Source organism: Protopterus annectens, chromosome 11.part0 (assembly GCF_019279795.1).
Source record: "Protopterus annectens isolate FY-2018-M chromosome 11.part0, PAN1.0, whole genome shotgun sequence".
In the NCBI taxonomy this organism is placed as follows: domain Eukaryota; kingdom Metazoa; phylum Chordata; order Ceratodontiformes; family Protopteridae; genus Protopterus; species Protopterus annectens.
In genome coordinates, this window is record NC_056745.1 from 491,626,076 (window position 1) to 491,649,236 (window position 23,161).

Sequence of the window (23,161 nt, forward strand, 5' to 3'; positions counted from 1 at the left end):
ATCGCAACAATAATTATATATCCTCAGCCCTTTTTTTGGATCTTTCCAGGGTATTCAATATGGTTGATCACCAACTTTTAATCCAAACCCTGCAAACATTCTGTCTAGATACTAGAGCCCTTCAATGGTTTCAATCCTACCTAAATGGTCGACAGTAGGCTATCCTCTGGCAGAACAAACTCTTTAATCTTCTACCTAACACCCATGGAGTACCACAAGGCTCTATACTAGGGCCCTTGCTGTTCTCCATCTTCATTAACGACCTTCATACTGTCATTCCAAAAGTCAGCTGTATCCAATATGCTGATGACTCTACTCTGATTTGCTCGGCCAAATTTCCAATAGAGTTATGGTCAGCTACCCAGACCACCTTTAATACAATAGAAAACTGGCTTTCTAAATGTTGCCTGATTCTAAATCCCAAAAAAACTAAAATGCTGTTATTTTCACCAACACGTAGGTCTACCGCTTTCACCTTTACCATAAATTCAAATGATGGCACACTAATCTCCCCTGAACCCTCTACAAAACTATTAGGTGTCATCATAGATAATAATCTAAAATTCGACCTACATGTTAACCAAACTATCAAAACCATCAATAAAAAAACTAGGGTCACTTTACAGAATAAAAGCCTTCCTAACCCCTCCAGCTAAAATTGCCATAGCTCGCTCTCACCTTCTTTCAACCCTTCTGTATGCATCCCCTCTACTCTTGAATTTAAACAAGACTGCCCTTAATAAACTCTCAATTTGCTACAACCACATTGCAAGGTTTGCCCCTGGGCTGCCTTTTAGGACACATCATTGCATCAATCTAAATCAGCTTGGGTGGCTTGAGCTACCCAGCCTAATCCAGTATAACCAACTGATTATGGCCTATAAAATCCTCTATAATCTGGGCAATACTCCTGCACTTAAAAATATTATCACCCCCTATAACAATCCTAGACTGCTTCGATCTTCTAACAAACTACTAATTCAGACTAGCAAAATTAATAACACAGCCGGTAACTCTCTCTTTGCAAACTCTGTAAGTAGACCCCGGAACTCTTTTCCAGCTGATATTACCTTACTTTCTACCTTAGGTCAATTTAAAACTAGACTCAATCAACATTTGGCACTTAACTGGCTATGTCAATGTATCAAGCCTGGCTAACTCTCTCTAGAATGTGTAAAAATCTGTTAACCAGTTTACTGTGTAATTTAATTTAATCCTGACTTACGCTCAGGATTAACTCTAACCTGTGGAACTTGTTTAACATGCTTACATATGTAATCACTGTAAATAGTCTGTTTGTAATATGTAATGCTGGTATTATGTAATGCTGTATCTGCTTACCCTTGGAGCTTTTCTCCCTGGGCCTCCACTGAAAATGGACATGCATCCAGTCGGACTATCCTGGTCAACAAATGTAAAATAAATAAATAAAATATATGAAGGCGTTCACTGAAAAAATGTGGAATATAAGTTTAAACTAATAGCAAGGAAAATACATCATGGCATAAGAGACACCAGATGATAGTAACAAAGATAAACACAAACTATGAATAAACACTTTAATATTGTGGGTATGATTCCCAAAACTTTAGGATGATGACTGAGAAGCAATGATTTGTGCAATGTAGTTTATTGCTAGGTGTTGAAAAGACTACTAAGGGAAAGAGCTCTGACATGGTTGCGAGAAATTCTAATAATAAGTCAGCTTGCAAGATATGAAGAAGGAATCTAATTTAAGAAGTTTAAATAGTTCAGCTCTCTGTTCTAATAGTACCCATTTATCTTTTGTAGTAGTAGTTGTAGTAGTAGGGAAGTGGTGTTCTCTTTTAGGGGAAACTGTTGTGAGCACACAAATCTGTTTGAAGACACAGATCTGTTCGGGTATGCACTTACATGCAGTAGATATTATAGGTAGGTTACAGGAAAGATGACAACATATTAGAAATTATCTTTTCATTCATCAGAGTTTAAGTTATTGTGAAGAATTTGACAGTTTGGGGGAATAATACAAAGCTCTTCTTTGGTCCTAAATAGCCCGTCCTTATTTTTTTTTTTATATTTAGAATAGAGAGTAGGTTTAGGTATTTTTTTCTTTATTTAGCCAACCCTTTCTTCATCATACAGGACTTCTACCCAAGTGCTCCAGGTCTACCAGTCTGACTCAGAATCCTGGACGTACTCTGATATTGGCTGTGGCTTGCACTGATCTAAAGTGCATATTGGGGGGACCTGGCTCTCTACCCTCTGCTGGGGGATTTTTGTTTATGACCTATTCCATCTCCCCTTCTGCTAATCATGGTTACACCAGAGGGTTTGGCATGCAATGGAGATGTGTGGTATATCACCCCACCTACACAATAACTAAGCCATGCCTCCACCCTTCTCACACTCTGGACCACAAATCGCAATCCACACAAATGTCCTCAGTCTCCACCAAGGATTGTGGGAAATGCCATATCACTACCTTCCTGTCTTAGGATTGTAGCACTAGGATTGTAGCACCCATAGCTCCCTTCACTCTATCAGAAGCCTGAGCTGCTAATTAAACCCGAGTCACCTGGGCTTTAGTCAGACCTTTAATCCTCTGTGCCACAAGAGTGGCAGGTTTATGGTAATTATTTAATTATTAATTATTTATTGTAGGGAGAAGATGCAGTACTATTGGTAACCATGTTGTATGTGCATAGTATAATTGGTAGGTGCAGAAGGTCAAACAGCAGTATGTAGATGGATAGAGAATAGTAATGAGGATAAGTCAGAACCCAGGAATACATCTTTTATTAGACTGTGGGCGAGGTTCCAAACCAAAGTCGTGGACAGTGCAGCACACCAAGGGAAAACTTCAGCGGACCAGCTCTGGATGCAGTTACAGAAGACATTCCAAAATCAGTCAGAATAATTATTTATTCAGCATAGGACAATTATGGGCACTGTACATACCCATCAGATTCCAAAACACAATGTCCACACCCTCTCTAACTTAAATGAAACAAAGTGCTTTGCCGACTATGTTGCCAAAACCCATGGCAAATGCTATTGCTACCCAAGGAAAGGAAATTATTATGACGGATATCTGTGGAATCCATAATACTACTGAAAAATAAAAACAGATTGCAACCACCAGTGAATGAATTTCAATAGGCTGTAGGGCTGCAAGCTATAAAGGAAAATAAAGCATCCCAGAAGGTAACCAGTTAGATACAGAACCAGACTACAACTAAACCAACTGTCAGGGGAGGAAATAATCAACAAACAGCTGGTGCAGGTTGTGTGTACCATGTAAACCCCACATATGTCTATTCACATAATGCAAGGCAACCCTACACCTGTTCAAACCAAAGTCTGTCTGAATTTAGATATACTGGGATCAGGGACATTCCAACAACATATGAGGGATGCTGTATGAGTGCCCCAGAGAACTTCCAGTCACATTGTCTTACAATTTCTGGCAGCAATGTGTGACAAGGTAGCTTAATAAATCCATTTCCCATCTAGGGTCTTGGAACAATGAAATGTCATGCACCAGTACTACAACATCATCAACTTCCCCTAGGTTCTAAGCAATAGACCACACCCACATCCCATTTAAAACACTGTGGATCCTGTAGCAGAAAGGCACATAAATAGAAGGAGGGTCATTGCTGAACTGTCAGGTGGTGTGCTGTGCTGGTGGCAGCATAATGAATATCATTGCAACACACCCTGGCAGTGTCCACCATGCTGCAATATGGAAGGAAAGTGGTCTGAGGGCTGCTTTGAAACATGGCAAAATACCTGAAGGGCTACTGCAGGGTAAGTACAAAAACAAGGCTAGGATGTAAGCAGAATACACCCCTGTTCAACAGTATGCATGATGAAAAACAGGTTTCACCACACCCCCCCCACCAACAGGTGACTGTGGATATCCATTTGAGCCATAGCTAATGACATCCTACACAGCCCCATCCAACCCTGCTGCGTAGGTATACAATAGACTCCACTTTGCAATGAGAAACACCATTGAGTGTGTGTTTGGTGTGCTGAAAGCCAGATTCAGATTTCTGGAAACATCCATAGGGTGCACTGCAATACACAACTGACAAGGTGACAAAGATGATTACTGGGTGTGCAGTACTTCACATCATGTTAACAACCACACATTTATTTTATTTATTTATTTATTTGCAGTTTGATCACCGGGCAAGTCCACTGGGCTCAAATGACCCATTTTCAGTGGAGGCCCGGGGAGAAAAGCTCCAACATACACAATACAGTACAGATTCAAAAGATACAAAAGTATTAAAAGATACATTGTATAGAACAGTTTACAGCTATGTACATTCAGTAAAGGGTGGTTTACCTGCCACAGGTGTGGGTGACCTACTCCAAGAACTCCAGATGTCTGAAGATAACATGTCACAGCTGTCAGAGAAGGATCAGGAGGACAAAGGAGAGAAGAAGCAGGCATGCCCAACAGAGGATGTGGCCATAAGCCACACACCTTTGAGTCATAACAAGCCCCACATACAGAAGTACACAGAGTAAACACTGATGTTCATTTGTTGCCCCACAACAGCTGCACAAATGGCATCAAATCGAAATAACCCACTAGATGCACACATTGAGCATTGTACATAACATAATCGTAACATATAATAGCATGAACATATACCAAACAATAATGAGAGGAACTATCAAATCAAACCAAAAGTGCCACAGGTATGCATACATTGTCACACTGGTGTATGTGTGAGTGACAGACAACAAGGGAAATTGTAATGTAAACTCCATCCCTATCAGTCCACTATCAAATCATGCAAACATGAAAGCAAGTCATCACATATTGCATTACTCTTGTCAATATCACTATTAACATATGCCAATGTGAAAGAGGGAATAATTATCAGAAAGAGAATATAGTCACCTAGGTAAGTATAATTAACAGAATCTTGTGGCACCAGATCTCACAACAACCACATACAGATGAAATTGTCAGTGGTTTGCCCAGGGTTCATCATTCCCACTTGGTCAGAATGACACTACAGGACACGCACTGGATAAACTCTTAGTGTTACTGTAATGCAGTCTAGGGTACCCACACTGGTGGTTTACACCATGGTCCTGGCTGCTCCTAATGTCCAGAAACACTCAGGTCACGTTGATCAGCTGAGGAGCTTGACGTGATAATACTAGCATATGGAGACACACTGTGGGAAGGAACATGACAGTGGGTTGACTGTCTGGTCATGACTGCTGTGCTCACAATGGGTTGACCAACAGCAGGTGTGTGTGCACTCTGCAGTACAGATATCAATGTCTAATGGGCAAATGTGGGTCTAATGAGAGGGAGCCTGCCTCTCCCATGTGGTAATCAGCTAAGTACAATCAGGGCACCTAACACCTGGCTAGTACTATGGCACTTCTGTACCACTGCTATAACCAAGCTTTCAAATGGGCATACCACAAATAACATATTATCATGCTGTGCAGCCAATGCCACCATGACCTCACCATGTCTATGCTGCTGATCTTCATGCATGATATGCAGCTGGTGTGCAATATGATCTGTGGCATGGGGAAGTGCACTAATGTTAGCTCCATAATGTCGATGGGAATGTTCATTTGCCTGTAAGAGCAGGTGGACACAGACCTATGCACAATAGCTACACACCCAATTGTACTGTGCCGGGCAGTAGCCCTCTGGTGTGGGGAAGAGTCAACATCAACAACAGACTCAGCATGGGACAGGGGTGCACAGTCATCATCCTGTCCAAAATTTGATGTCCCCACATCATCAGAATGGCTGGACATATTTTCCTCTACATCAGAGGCTACAGCATCATCCACTCAGCTATCATAAGCACGGCCAAATGTTTGTATCCCCAAATCTGTGTCCTTTGTGCCACAGGCCATGCTAGCACAGTGAGACATATCACATTCCACCTTGGGATCAGGGGATGGGCTACTGAGGAGGCAGGCAGTGCTCATACTACAAGAAGATACAGAGAACACAGATAGTTACACTGACAGAAATAACATGTTGCAGCACAGTATGGACATATAGGACAACTATATGAGTACAATGTTAGTGACACTAAGGACTTATCAGGACGTCATGTGCTGCAACCTATATAACAGGAAGAAGATATTTGTATTACATTTGCAGCATATATGACATATGTGAGTAAGAGCAAAATAAGGTACACCTGACATGTCTTCATTGAAATCCACCACAAGAGTTGAGGACTGAAATGCATCTGTCATAGGGAAACAAAGGCAAACAGACAGTATTAGTAAGCACATATTCACCATCATATACCATTTCAACCGAGAGAGAGAGAGAGATCACACAGTAGGTAATATATACACATACTGTCAAGGCTGATGTGCGGGTGGCATTTTCCTATGCTGGTGTAGAAATACACAGTAGTAATGGAAGACACTGATAACAGCTACAAGACTGCCATGTATGAAATAGAGGAAATGCCATACCAGTTACATTCTCCCTGTGTGGTGAGTTTCTTGTCTGTCATAATGTGGATCCTGTAGTAGGAAAACAAACAAAGCACAACAGATGGGAATGCAAAACAGTCATTAATGCAAACAGAGGCACATAATGACATATAGGCCACATTCTCAAGATGTTGATACATTCACATGGCATAAAGTGCAAATGTTGTCCAGATGTACCTTTGCATGGAAAACAGTGACATGAATATCATACCTCACAAATGTGATGAATAGTGCTGCAGCCTATAAACATGATAACAAATCATACCTGGTCTTTTTGTAGGTGCACCTGTATGACCCATATCTCATGATGATGTATCCGTAACAATGGCAGGGATACATCAATATGTCAGTATACATTACTGTCATGAAAGTTGGTAGAAACAAGCAAAGCTCTTAGTCCCAATAACAGTGTATAGAGACAATCACCGGACATGTGTTTATGCTGTGCAGACATGGATGGACTATGTAAATGAATAAAGACAACCATATACATCTTGAAATGTTATGTATGTACCACCCCTGTACAATAATTTGCCGTTACACTTATGTTGGTTATCACCAGCATGTTTGCTGCCATGTTCACAGCACAGGTCTGCTGCTGGAGCACAAAAACAACACTATATGAATATGCGTGACACAATGACACATAGTGAAGTAATGTATATGCAACGATGCTTAGAAAAGTAAGACATGCATATATGTCTTGGAACATCTGCTTCTATAAATCCACCAGGTATACATTGATTGCAACTGGTAGTATGCAGAGACACCAGGAAGACTGTTATCTTGTCTGGGGGAAATCAGTGGAGGGCAGCAACCACCAATGGCATTCCTCAACCTCTCATACAGGTGAATCCCGTTGGCTACATGAAGGATCATGTCAGAGTAGTACCATTGACAGGCCTCCCAGGATCTATTGTGACCTCCTACAGCATTTTTGATGTTGGTTAGGTCTGTTCAAACTTCATTTCTCCACACAGTATTTCCCACCATTTCAAGGTGACTGTGTCCATGCTGGCACAGAGCTTCAATGATGATCTTATTTTCTCAAGGATAGAAATTGTCACTTTTACTTTGGTTTGTCATCTGGAAGACAGTGATATGCATACAGTATATTTTACATGAGGCCCCACATATGGACATGATGATGTTGCAAGAATATGTCAATTGTCTTTCTCTCCAGTCATGTGCATACCTACACATCAACACAATAAACAGTGAGCACGTGATGCCATCCCATTGTGTCTGCATGAGATGAAATGCACTATCACTAATATCATTCTACTAAAGGAAAATATGTATACATTAGCAACTGCACAAGTTACAGAAACCCACAGAATGCCTTGTCATCCACAGACATACCACAGATGCTACAAGTTAGCCAAACATGAACACAGATATATTTTAATTTTGGCATTATCTTTAGTATATGTATAACTAAACATCAGTGAATATCATATTAATATATCAATATCAATATCAATGAATATCAATTAGCATGCAATGTACAGATACAGTTGGAACACATGGCTTTCCATAACTATACCACAGAATGTACAGGGTCACCAGCAATACATGCAGATGCATTGTCAATCCATCTATATGTATTGTTCATTGGGGATCTTTCCATTTATCTGTACAAGTGCATATGTGTAATCACTGCTTGTCAGTAATGCAGATGTACCCACCTGTGAACCGTACAACCCTCCAGTGTGGCATTTGTATGGGAGACAATTTTGCCAAAGAACTGACTGTTGACATGTATAAATAGATTTATAAGGAAATAACATAGGTCTGTAATACAAGCAATATATCCCACCACAGCAATGTCAGCAGGTGCCACGTTACCTTTGAAGCTACCTATAAATCAGGTATACCTTAAATTGTGACCAGCTATGTATGCACAGTTTTTAAGTACCATTTGAGCTATACATAATTAATTAGGTTTGTTATCATTTAAGGTTTTGGAATCCCATTTGTGCACATCCATGTAGGTTCTCAAAATTTGTAGATTAAACAATAGCTTGACATAATGGGAAGGTGCTCCATTTAAATATGAAACAGCTACTAAATGGGACCATGTGTAGCACATGCCCATTACCCTCCAATGACCGAATACCATCCTATAAGAGCCACTTTTAAAATCTGATTTTGCTACATTTACTGCTTATACCATTGCTACTTACAAACTGGGACCTCAGTCAAAATTTTTCTTTAGGCCTTTTTTCTAACCTGCATCAATGGAATGGTTACTGCGAGGAGGATTCAGCATGTTCAGGCATCAAATTGTACCAAGGAGGAGATGATGTAGATGATCACCTTCTGTGCAGGACATGAGCAAGTTATGCAAGCATGTAATGATCGACATATGGAACTGCATTGTGAGGGAGCACTGATGATGGACAGGGATCTTCAGGACTGGAGTGCAGGTTCACCAACATTATGATGACTTACATCAGAGGGATGCTGAGTATCTTCACTGCAGGGTGGCCAAGGTGTGGAGTCAGCCTGTGGATGGCTACAGTAAGTGTCATAATATCCACTTTAACTGTACATTCCTTTGGATATCACACATATAGCTGTGACCCATATGTCATTAATGAGCTGTTCTGTCACTTACCTCATCTGGTTAAAACAATAAGGCAAGATCAGTGTTCCTCCCCTATGTAAGGGTTCAATTCCCACGGTGTATTTTTCTTTAATTGTGTTTATGTACATACTATTGAGCACAGGACCAATGTTTGTCTGCCAAATTATACAGTACATTATTTTGCTCATTCAGTATGGCCATATTTCACTGACACCTATAGTGATTAGGCCTCAGATGACTATGCATTTCTCCATTATCCACAATAGTCTCAGACCATTGCACCGCATGCTTCTATAAGTGTGAGTGCTGAGTCATACAGACCTACATTATCACGTCTGCTTTAGTAAATACACAGTATTGTTAAATACATGTTTGTTTACACATTAATGGAAGAACACTGCAGGTCATCTTGTGTACCAGATGTTGGACTTTGTAAAACTTAATGCGATCCGGCTGTTATACATCTCAGCTGTGTGTGGAGCAGAAAGGCATATAGCACTTAAATGTTGGATGGATGCATATTGGACATATTTCATTTACTTGCCTTACAGTGCTCTGGAGACTGCCAATAATACTTGTCAGTCAAATTAAGTGTCAGTCAAATGGGGTCAGTCAAATGGGTGTCAGTCTGTTAGAAGTTAGGGCAAATGAAGTAGACCCATATATATATATATATATATATATATATATATATATATATATATATATATATATATATATGTGTGTGTGTGTGTGTGTGTGTATCTGATACTGATTCTTAGCTTGTGTACCTATGCTTCTCGTTGCTTGATGATTGAACATTACTGTGTGTGTGAGATTTGTACACAGCCTTGTTTAGTGCCATCTACAATGCAGTTTGTCCATATGACATACATTTCACATTTGTTTCAATGTAGCCTGGGTAGAATTCAACCCCACCCTATGTGATAAGCACATGCATTTAGAATGTGTCCCCTTAGATACTGTTGTCCCGCTTTATTGTTTGCCTACTTTGCTTTGCTAGCATGTCCTCTTTGATGTGGGTTGATGTTGACCACCACCACCCTTTCTCCTTTGTAGGTTTGTTATATATTTTTCACATATGCATGGTATTTGTAACCTTCCTTTGCATTATTATACATTATCATGTAGTTGTATTGTTAGAATGCCACATTGTGCTAACCCTTTGGCCATTATACACATGCAGAACATATGCATATGTTACTGGTTATTGCTTGTATTACAACCTTGTTCCTATTATACCTGTGTGTTACATATTATCTGGAGTATTTGGTCATAGTTCATGTGTACAGTATAACATTCCTTATATAGCATTAACTATTAATTTCCTAACATTTATTATTCCATATCAGTGGTGTGTGCATGTATATTGACATTGCTTTCGGATAGGTTCCTTTTAGGCCAGTGAAGGTCACACATAAACTTCTACACCTCTGTGTTGCCTCTGATATAGCATGTGTCTGTGACATATGCATTCCATTTCACATCTATTTGGGTTGTGTACACCTACTTGTGTAATGAGCAGACAGTTTGTTGCTTTGCTCCAGTGCTGCTGTTTGGCACTGTGCTTGGTTATTTGTCTTTTGCATGCATGGTCCGAGTTTCTATTCTGCTCTCTGCTAGTTTTCTCCAGCATTTCATTGGCTGCATTTGCTCATCCATGCTGTTGCTTGAACTTACTCTTGCACTGATGACAGTGTACTTGAGTATTGGATTCCATATCCGATATGTACTTTGATCCCTATTTCTTCCCCTACACCACACACCTGTGCCATCAGTCATACAGATTCAGGTATGACTGTAACACAGTTTGCAACATGACAGAACATCATAGTGCATATGTACATCTGTATTTCTGCATTTCACCATGGCTGGAATTCATCAATACACTGTTTGTTAATTTTCCATTGCCCATGTTGTAGAGTGTGCTGTCTGTGTACCTTGCCTTTCCTTTAAGTTTATTTATGACCTTTGTCTGTCATGCCTTGTGATGTTTGTTACATGTGCATGCCTGTTGTTTTGCCCTTTACCTCCTTTTTCCTTGTCTTTTCCTTTCCTTCTGTTCTCCTAAAAAATGGGGTCTGTTCTCACTAATTAGAAGTTGGCCATGCCCCACTGTTGATGCCTCAGATTATCATATTCAAGCAGACCTCTTATGTATCCCTCTCCTTCTTCCATACCCACATCTGCTTTTCTAGCTCCCTGTTTACTTGGGTGTGTTCGTTACTTGTGATCGCCACACATGCTCTGCACCCATTGTTAGCTATTGTTAGCCCAGACAAAGTGGCTATCATTGCCCTTCACCTTTATTAGTTTCTTTACAAGAAATTTCCTGGCTTCCATCAAATACTGTATTTTCAGGTAAATGAATTATTTTATTAGTACACAACTTACGGAGACATCCATAGTTGTTTGCAGACCTACTGAACAGATTGCTGCTGATATGCATTCCTTTAAAAGCCCTGCAGCTTGCATTGTTGTTTATTGCTGGCTTGTATAATTTTCATAGCTTTGCTACTGCACATCATGGTTTATGATATACTTTTCTTGAATTACAGATTTGATGTGACTGCTAGACAGTATGCTGAAACTGCTTGGCAAATCTGCTTTACACCTAGATATTCTAAGTTCACCTAGGCATATTTACATATTACAGGCTTATTACAGATATCAGTGCAATGTGCCAGATTCCATGAACATTACAGAATTTGGACCTGGCAGTAGAAGAATTGTATGAACCATTTTAATGATATGTGTGATAAGATGTGTTGAATCATTCTAGGACATTATGAAAAACTCCAATAGTTGTGAGTGAATTAAGGTGGAGACTGAGGCTGACAATGCCAAATGCTTTAATTGGGTGAATAAAATTTGATACAGTCAAATTTCATTAAAGTAATGATATGGGTAGTCTATTAATAATTGCAGAGTTAAAACTTCTCAGAAGAATATGCAGAAATAAGATAAATTTTAGAAAAAAAAAACTATTCCCGGGATTTAATAAGCTAAAAAGTCTGTGCAGTAATAGTGTAGCGTTCCTGCACGGAATATGACCACTGAGCGATCCAGTAAACAAGCCTAGGGGCGTGCACGAGCCTGCTAACATTATTCTGCCATGGACATGACTGGATTATACTGATGACCTCATTTGCTGGTGAAAACCATGCAAATGAGGTCAATTAATGATCCAGTAAGCAGGCAGGCAGAATAGTGTAGCATACAGAAATGTATTCGGCTATTAGCCGAATACATTTCTGCAAAAATCAAAACGGAGGTATGACAGCTCAAACTAAAGCATGTATTCTAATCCTTAGGCATGTCAATGACCAAATATATGGCCATTGGCATGGAAAACTGTTGCAAAATTATAAAATTCAAAGTTTATTTTTTGGACGATCTCGGGCATTTAAGCATAGGGCACTGGCGTGCAAACAGGATCATGCCAAAAATAAAGAAAACATGTGAAAAGGCAATTTTAAGTGAAATCTGCATTTTGCCATTATAGTCTATGGCATGCAGAATCAAAACAACAGCAGGGAACAGTGGTTGCTAAGGGGAAAGGCTCTGGTGTAGTGCTGTAACTAGGGACTAAGGCAGTGGGGTATGTTAATGAGGGAAATTTACTGAATCACAAAAAGAAGACAAGTGCCAAACTGCACCTAACCATGTAGGAGCTATAAGGCAGTGGTGTAAGCAGGAAAAGTAGCTGACATGAAAACGGTGTGTGTCATGCTTGGTGTAAGCACATTGGAGCTCCACAGCTCCCAGATGAGCTTAGCTCAGCACAGCTAAGCAAGGGGGTGTGTCTCAGGCTGTACTGACTTATTCCATGAAATGAAGAGCATGTTCATGTCCAGGGGAGGCCAGTTCTCATTGTTTACTTTAGCTAAATGGGTTTGCATGGTGCGCACTGGGTCTAAAACAAACAAACAAAAAACCCTTGAAATAGCAGGACTGTTTACATTTGTGCAATGGGTTTGCCGGCGAGCCTCTGGGTTTAAAAGGGGCAGAAATGGGAAGGGAACAAAAAAAGAAAAAAAAGGGGAAATAGAATAAAACCAATCAAGTACACATAACATAGCTGGCAGGTGGAATGCGTCATAGTCAGCCAATCATACAGGCAGCATCTGCAGCACAGCAGTATAAACTATGCAAACACCTTACAGTCTGTTGTTTCCCACAAACTCTGCACCATTGGTGTACACATGCAGCGGAATTTTAACTGAAAACATGTTAGGGGTTGCCATTGCGTTGATCCATCAGTATGTGCTAGAGGCTGAGGGCAGTGAGGAGGATAATGCTGACAACTGCCACAGACCGAGGAGGAGGAGAAGAGTGTTCAGACCCAGAGTAATTTACCAGGGGCTACATGATCTAGAGATAGTAGAGCACTACAGGGTGGGCAGAGACATACTTCAGCAAATCATCAAGCTTTTCCAGCCTCAACTCAGACCCAGAACCAACAGAGGTGATCCCATCCCAGTGGATACTAAGGTATGTGCAGCCTTAAGAATACTAGCTACAGGTACTTTCCAAAAACCTACTGGGGACATCATGGGGGTCTCACAGGCATCCACATCCAGGGTAGTCCACCAGTTCCTGGATGCCATCCTACCACATGCTGTGGATAATGACACCTATCAGAAATGCACACACACCCACTCAAGAATGCCATAATGAGGCACACTCACAAACCAGGATCATTATAGAGCATGTGTTTGGGATGCTCAAGTCACGGTTCCACTGCCTTGACATATCTGGTGGAGCCTTGCAGTACTCTCCAGCCACATCTGCACAGAGGTTCATAGTATGTGCCATACTACACAATATGATTGTGCAGAAACAGCTGCAGCAGGAACAGAATGGGAAAGGGACACACAGCCCTTCACTATTGCCAAGGTCCCCACAGGCACAGAGGGACTCAGAGGAGGAAGCCCATGAGCCTGCTCCTGTAGGCAGATGGATGCATACCCAGTATGCCCAGGTCTTGGCAAAGAGGCAATGCACACACACTGACACTGTAGGGACCCAGGGACTGACACCTCTCTCTGACTTGCACACACAGTAAAATGCATGACACACACATTACATTTCCTGTAACTTACCATGTATAGGCAGTGTACTGTGTGCATCCAACATAGGCAGCCCTCAAGCACCATCCTCACAACTGCTGCAGGCACAAGGTAAGTCAGTCTTCTTAACAATAAATGGCTGGATTAGTATGTTTTTGTAGCATATCTATGGTAATGCTGCATGCATGCAGTGGAATAGTGTGGCCTACTGGGATAGCAGCAGACAGCTGACAAGCTAGGTTGGACACCAGGAAATGTCTGCACAATACTGCCTTCCCCACACTATGCAGTATCATTTAAGGTGACAAATCCCACTGCAGTATATGTGGGGGGGGGCAACTAAGGGGAGGGTCATAGGTTACATACATGGATGTCACTGTGGGGATCCTATACTCGCCCCTCAGACTCACTCAGCCATAGAAAACCATAAAGGAATGTCTGGTAAAAGCCCACAAATGGTGACAATTATGGAATACCCCCCTAAAGACTTACACAGTGATATCACAGCAGGCTTTGCATTTGTAGTAAGGCTATGAAGGGTAAGAAGTCTGAAACTCAATTGCATGGTATTACAATCTAACCTGTGGTCTCTAGTGATATGCCTCTATTCTCCAAAACAGGGCATAATACTATGCTAAATGGAACCAAAATGTAAAGCCAATATCAGCACAGTCTGTGCATATGTGTACTGTTTACACATGTGCTCCCCATGCCCATATTCCCATAGAAATGCAGTAACATGTAAGTTTGTAGGGTAATAGCAGCAGAGCACACATTGCCAGGGCTGTCTCAATCAACATAACTTGTTGCATGTCCACAATATGCAGGGGTCAATGAGCTATGCGTATGTGTGGGGAATACTGTCAGGATGTGGCCAGCAACTTCTCATGGATGTTGTGTCCTAGTGGCCTAGGTACAGTACTTTGGTAAAAAGGGCCATGTTCCATGAAATGCAGTGCCAACTATTTTGCATGCCAGCTACGTCTACGGTGGGAGTTGTACACACTGTCCAGATTTCAGTATCCATTACTGCCGGGAAGCTGGACAGGTCATGTACATGGGGCCAAACATATGAACAGTACACAGATTGGAGTAACCTACACAGTGCCTACCATACCTCACAACTGTACAGACCCTTTGCAGAATGTACAAAGGTTTGCATCCTATTTGTGGTGTCTTTATTCTGCAATAGTGGTTGTCTGGCAAATCATTGGCAAACGACGAAAGTCTAAAGTCAGAAAATAATGATGGATTGCAGTGTCTCAGACTTCATACCCTATAGAAAAATGCATGCTAATGCAAAATTTGTTACTGTATCACCCTTCCAGGTTTGTAAGGCCAATAGTTACAGTGGTCTGTATATTTAGGCCTTTGTCACCCAAATACTCATGGCTTTGTCCAGATGTCTGGCTCACATACATAGAGAGGTATGGTGCCTAGTAACACAGCAGTGAATTCTGTCACTTACCATTGTTACCCCAGGGGGGTCCACTGCCTTAGCAGCCTGGGAACATATGAGTGACAGAGCACACTACCTTGCTACAGATGGCCTGCATCAGTCTCACATGGCCTACAGGCCTCTGGTAAAGGCACATGCCTCACCCATAGTGTCATGGGGTCCATACTACCAACATAACACAGTTAACAAAATGCAAATGTAAGGCCATGCCACTAAATGTTAGTAGCATACCTCCCAACCTTGTAGAGAAAGAAATCTGGACAAATCCATACATAATGGTGGGACAAAGGCCCAACTATAGGGACACATTTGAAATATTGCTCGCATAATGTTAGAAAGTTGATAGAATAACAGAGGGGTGTGTAGTAGCATAGATGTTATGAAGAGTGTGAAGTCTGAAACTCTAATGTTCTGTCATTATTCCCTGTCTGCAACAATGAGTGATTTGCAACAAATGTCATAGAAAACCCCAATGTTAAGGGAAACCAACCAGATATACGATGCATGAATCTGGATAATCCGTGAGAATCTGTACAGTTGACAGGTATGGCCACACCAGGATATGACCTTTCAGGTAAGAAGAATACTACACAACCAGGAGATCCCCAGCCAGTATATCACCAATGTGCCGGAACTTTTACACAGCTTCATCAGTCAATTGGCTGTAACCATGCCTCCTAACTGGCCAGATTGTGCAAGAATGTCTAGCCTTTACCTCATAATATATGTCTGTGCATCATCAAGGGATCTAAACCTTGTCATCACAATGAACAAAACATGCTGGAGGGATAGGTTCCTGACCCAGAGACTCCCCAGACTCTGGAATAGACTGCCCATACATGTCAAGCAGAGTGCCTCATTGGCCCTCTTCAAAAAGAAACTTGACGATTGGATGGGAGATAAGAAATTCACCCCAGGGATCACGTCAGTCGCCCTGCTAGACAGGGGTCCAGGGAAGTAAATATTGTGGGAAGAAATATCCAGGGAATTTTTATGGCTAGGCTTGTATAGGACCTAGGGCCAATAGCCTAGTACCAACCTATGAACCTAATCCATCTTGTATTTGTCTGGTAAATAACTGTGATGATCCAATTATATCTGTCAGTAGGTAATGACACAATACAGTACAGTGTCAAACATTACATATGTCAGAAAATGTCTGCTAAAACATACCCTGTAACTCAAGCAACTCATGCATTGATAAGAGCAATAGTTACAGCACCCCCCTATGTTTGGCCCATTGTTTCCCCATATTGGCAATCTATCTCCAGATATCTTGCACAAACAGGTTGCAAAGTATGGCTGTAGCACACAACACCTCGGACTGGAGTACAACTATCCCTGGAATGGATTCCCACACTTACTATAAAAGGTCATACTGAGCATGCTCCTACACTTAGAGAAGTGAAGCCCATGTCTGAAACCACATCAGACTATATATCTGTCTATTGTGCAAATGTCTTTGCATACACACAGCTATGTAAACCTGTCTCCTCACACACACATCAGACATGATTACCCAGCCAGCTGTAGGTGACACATATGTGGTATATCTGCATCTGTTGAGTGCGATACACACACACATATATATGGGCAACATATTACAATATGTAAAAGCATACACACACACATAGACATGGGAAAAAGTGGGAAAGGCAGTGATAGAGTCAGACACACAGAGTGACACACAGAGAGTGAGTCATACACAGGAATACCCTGAATACCATAGAGTGATGTCCTGCTGCAGACAGTTGCATACCATTTGTAACCACTGGCATATGCCAGCATGAAGATGAGATTCATTGTCTGATGGTACTGAGGTGAGGGTTGGAATATCACATCACCTAACTTCTGTGTGTGTGTGTGTGTGTGTGTGTGTGTGTGTGTGTGTGTGTGTGTGTGTGTGTGTGTGTCTGTAGGCCTAAGTATTACGATGACTTACCCAACCAGTCCACTTCCCATTGCCCTACTTTACAATATCTGCTAATGTCATTCACCTTAGAAGTACATTTGGATCGGCTTCAGTCCTGTAAGCTCTATAGCATGTGTGGTAACTGTGTAACAGTATCATACAAATAATTAGATAGGTAGGGGTTCTAATTACAGTCCTGGTATATGTAACAGTGGTTATGGGGGGTGTAGGAATAAGTGCTTTAGTCCATTCCCTCCCATTTCCCTACTTCAAAAGATCTGCTGATGTTATTCACTGTAGAAGTACTGTTGGACTGGCTGCTGCATTATAAGCTATGTGGTGTGTGCGATAACTCCATAACATTATAGTACAAATAACTATTTAGGTAGGGGTTCTAATGTCAATCCTGGCAAATGTAAAAGTGTGTGTGTGTGTGTGTGTGTGTGTGTGTGTGTGTGTGTGTGTGTGTGTGTGTGAGTGTTTGCGTGTGTGTGTGTGTGTGTGTGTGTGTGTGTGTGTGTACACGCGTGTGTGTGTGTGTGTATGTGTGTGTGTGTGTGTGTGTGTGTGTGTGTCTGTAGGTTAAAGATTTTGAGCCAGTTCACACCCAGTACACTTCCCATTGCCTTACTTTAGCAGTCCTGCTGAGATCAGTCACCTTAGAAGTACCTTTGGGCAGCCTACAGCCCTACAAGATCTGTGGTGTGTGCAATAATTGTGTAACACTGTAGTACAAATTAACTAGTTAGGCAGGGGTTCTAATCTCAATCCTAGCAAATGTAAAAGTGTATGTGTGTTTGCGTGTGTGTGTGTCTGTAGGTTACAGGTTTTGAGCCCATTCACACCCAGTACACTTCTCATTGCCGTACTTTAGCAGTCCTGCTAATGTCAGTCACCTTAGAAGTACCTTTGGGCAGTCCACAGCCCTATAAGCTCTGTGACATGTGCAATAGTTACCTAACACTATAGTACAAATAACTAGTTATGTAGGGGTTCGAATATCAGTCCTGGCAAATTTAAATGTGTGTGTGTGTCTGTAGGTTAAAGATGTGATAATTGTGTAGCACTGTAGTACAACTAACTAGTTAAGCAGGGGTTCTAATTTCAGTCCTGGCAAATATGTGTGTGAGTGTGTAAGTGTGTATATGTGTAGGTTAAAGTATTTTGTGGCCTCTCTCACCCAGTACATCACCCATTGCCATACTGTACCAGGGCTGGTGATGTTTCTCACATTAGAAGTACCTTGGGACACCCCTCCCCCTATAAGCTCCATGGCACATGAGATAAATGCACAACACTGTATTAGCAATAACTAGATAGGTGGAGGTTCTAATCTCAGTCCTGGAAAATGTGTGTGTGTGTGTGTGTGTGTGTGTGTGTGTGTGTGTGTGTGTGTGTGTGTGTGTGTGTGTGTGTGTGTGTGTGTGTGTGTGTGTGTGTGTGTGTGTGTGTGTGTGTGTGTGTGTGTGCAAAATTAGTTTGAAGCCCTTCTCCCCCAGTACACCTACCATTGCCATACTTTACAAGGGCTGATGATGTTATTCACTATACAGGTACCTTGGGACACTGTTCACCCTATAAGGTTTGGGGTGCGTTTGGTAACTGCATAACACTATAGTACCAATGACTATATAGGTAGGGATTCTAATCTGAGTCCTGGCAAATGTGTGTGTGTAAGTGTTTTTAAGTTTATTTATTTGCAGAATACAGCATTTTGAGGCCTCACTCTACCAGCACACTGCCCATTGTTATACTTTACAAGGGCTGGTGATGTTGTTCATCTTAGAAGAACTGTGGGACACTCTTCACGCTATGAGCCCCATGGCGCATGCGATAAATGCATAACACTATATTAGCAATAACTAGTTAAGTAGGGGTTCTAATCTCAGTCCTGGTAAATGTGTGTGTGAGAACTGTATCCTGTGTATGTGTTTAAGTGAGAACTATGTCTACTGGGTGGTGGGTTTTAAATTTTTAGGCCATGATACTCCCAGTACATGTCCCAAGGTCCACTTTGTAAGGCCAGCTGTCTTCATCAACCATAGAAGTATTGTTGATACTCTTCAGCCCAATAAGTCCTGTGCTGTGTGCAGGAAATATGTAACAGTATGGGCTGACTAACAAGATAGGCAGGGCTGCTAATCTCAGTCCTTGCAAATGTGTGTATGATTGTATTTGTGTGTGTGTGTGTGTGTAAGTATGTACAACTGTAGATTCAAGTATTTTGAGTTCATTCTCACCCAGTAAATCACCCATTGCCATACTCTAGTAGCAATGACTACATAGGTAGAGGTTCTATTCTCAGTCCTAGCAAATGTGTGTGTGTGTGTGGGAACAGTATCCTGTGTGTGGGTGTGTTTGAGTGAGAACTATATCCATTGGTTGGCCATGGTTTACAATTTTGAGGCCATGGAACTCCCAGTACACATCCCAAGGTTCACTTTACAAAGGCCACTGTTCACATCCACCGTCGAGGTATTTGTGGACACTCTTCAGCCCTATAAGCCCTGTGCCAAATGCAACAGCTATGTAACAATATGGAATGAATTACATGATAGACAGGGCTGTTAATTTCAGTAATGGCAATTGTGTGTACAGTGGTGTGTATATCAGTGTTTGTGAGTGTGTAGACTCATAGGTGGCAGTCTAATGAGTCCTACCACACCCAGTACACCCCCATTGCAATACCTCACAAGGACATGTGATGTTATTCACTTTATAGGTACCTAGGAACAGTCATCCCACTATTAGTTCCATGCCACCTGCAGTAACCGTATAACACTGAAGTACCACTAACTAGCGGCAGGGGTTCCAAACCCAAATCTGGCAACTGTGATCATGTGTGTGTGTGTGGGGGGGGGGTGTATATATGTGTGTGTGTGTGTGTGTGTGTGTGTGTGTGTGTGTGTGTGTGTGTGTGTGTGTGTGTGTGTGTGTGTGTGAGTGTGTGAGACTGTGTGTGTGGGAACACTATTCTCTGTGTGTTTGGTCAAAACAATATCCTCTGGGGATGTGGGTTTTACCAATCTGAGGTGTGTTCCACCCACTACACTTACCACTGTCCACTATACAAGGGCTGCTGACGTCAACCACCATCGACGTACCTGTATACATCCCTCAACCCTATAAGTTCTGTGGCACATGCAATAACTGTTGCACAGATCTGGTAAATGTGTACATATACAGCTGTACCTAGGCTCTGACATGATCGATGTGTTACCACTCTGTCATACCCCTCATTGGCAATGTCTTCAGGGCCACATCCTGCTGACACACAGACACCTAGAGCACAAACAGAATACAGCACGTGAGACTACATTCAGTTAGTGTTACTAATACCAATAATGCATCATGGCTGAAAAGGTACACACACTCTGAAATGTACCCTTTACAAGTGCCAACTGACAGCACCTTACAGAGCATTACATAGCTAAATTGTACTTAATTCACCCTGTGCATCAGAACCATATTAGCATGTCCCTGCATCAGTGGTATGGATGACAGGGATGTGGCACAGGTATCGTCATATGCACAGGGTGTTGTGTGGGTTTGCCAGAGGCCTAGGCTTGGCCATATGATTGACATCATGTGTGTGTGTTTGGAGGGATGTTCTATGAATGGGCCATGCAGAGGTGGTGTACGTGTCTCTGGAGGTGACCTGGCTGTGATGGTTATGTGTGCATGCTTGTATGCACGCATTCATGCCATATGGGTGCCCTACACAGCGGTATGCTTAACAGCTGTGGACTGTACATGGCAGGGTGTACAGTTCACTGTCTCTGGCCACAGACACATGAACTGGTCCTGCCAGGGGTCTCACTGGCACTACCAGCCCCAAGACTAGATAGAGTACTATTTCTAATGATGACTGCTGTCTGCTGGATCCATGTCCCTGACAGGACTGGCCAGGACCACATGCCCATGGCCTGCTCTGTTGTGGTGTGGACAGCACCCACCCTTTGGTACTGCTGGTGGGACTACCACTATGGGAGAACGAAGGTGCATGACCACATATACTCTGAGCTGATGTTGGTGCTGACCTACGTCCATGTGGCCAATGCCCATCTCCCACCACACGCTGCAGCACAGGCATTCCACAGTCAAGGATTGCCAAGGTCTCACCCCACTGTTTATTCTGATGTGTGGCCTCAACAAGGTCACATATGTTATCATGTAAGCCAGAAAGAGTTGCATCCAATACCCTGAGTATTTGTCTGGTGTTGCATGAACTACATGCCAGTGCATCTATGACAGCATAAAGCATGCATCTGCTGACACCTGCTGTGGCACTTGTGACAGCGGCTCAACAGGCAGCAGTCCTCCTTCAAGCACCCCTGTCCACCCACCTGTGTGGGACCTCACCTGCACTCTGGCTATGGCTAGTGTCTACACTCACACTTGCCATAGTCACCACACTAGCCTGTTTCATGCCATCACCTGCTAACTGTCCATTATATGTGGCTGCTGGGGACAGGGTATATGTGGGCATTCTGACTGTGTGCATGGACATTGTCGATGACTGTGCGATGCCAACCGATGGCACAGATTCAGCCCCTGACAGTGCCACCTGTGCCTCACTAGGACCACCATCATGGTCAGAGTCTGCAGAGACATTGACATCAAATTTTGAGTGGGAGGGACCATGGCCACCATGTCCACCTGTGAGGGGAAGACAGCATATGTAAATTAATACCTGCACTATAAGGCTTGCTGGTACACACACACACACACACACACACACACGCACACACACACACACACACACACACATACATATATATATATATATATATATATATATATGCATGCATGCATGCACACACGGACATATACACTCAGACACATACAGGTGAGGTGGCACAAAAGCATTCCACAGACCTCACAATTGCCAGCTGGTGACATTCACAACACACAGTCAGGCCACAACATACACAATCAGGACTGACCCTCAACATCATGCAGTGCAGCCCTTTCCACTTAATGTTACTACTAATATACACCTCTGGAATACATTAGTAGTGTTTGTAGGTGATGGGCCTTCACCTAGCACACGCTGCACCCATGTACACATTACTGCTGTTCATCTGTGTAGCACAGTGGCAACTCCTACAGAACATACCTCAAAACTGTACAGAGTTTCACTGAAATAGCTCATATTTTTGGTCTGTTCCTCATAAATCCTGTGTTTGTTCAATACATTACTGTTATTATCTGTGGATTGACACCACTAATTAATGACATAATTTGAGTTGCAGACTTCATAACCTGCAGTAAATGTATGTTAAAACAAAGCCGGTTACTCTAACAACTTTGTAAGCTTACAGTGGGATATAATAATTGTACTCACCCCTGTTAACATACCAGGTTTTTGTGATATATAACATGAGAACACAGAAATCATGTCATGACATTTCCCCCCTTTAATGAGACCTATAACCTCTGCCATCCAATTGAAGAACATACACAATGGTTAGGGGTAGCATATTATAAATAAAATGCATACAATTGGCTAGTTGCAAGAGTGTGCACACCCTTAAACTAATACTTCGTTAAGACATCTTTTGATTTAATTACAGCATTCAGTCCTCTTGGGAAGGTGTCTATCAGCATTGCACATCTTGACTTCACAATATTTG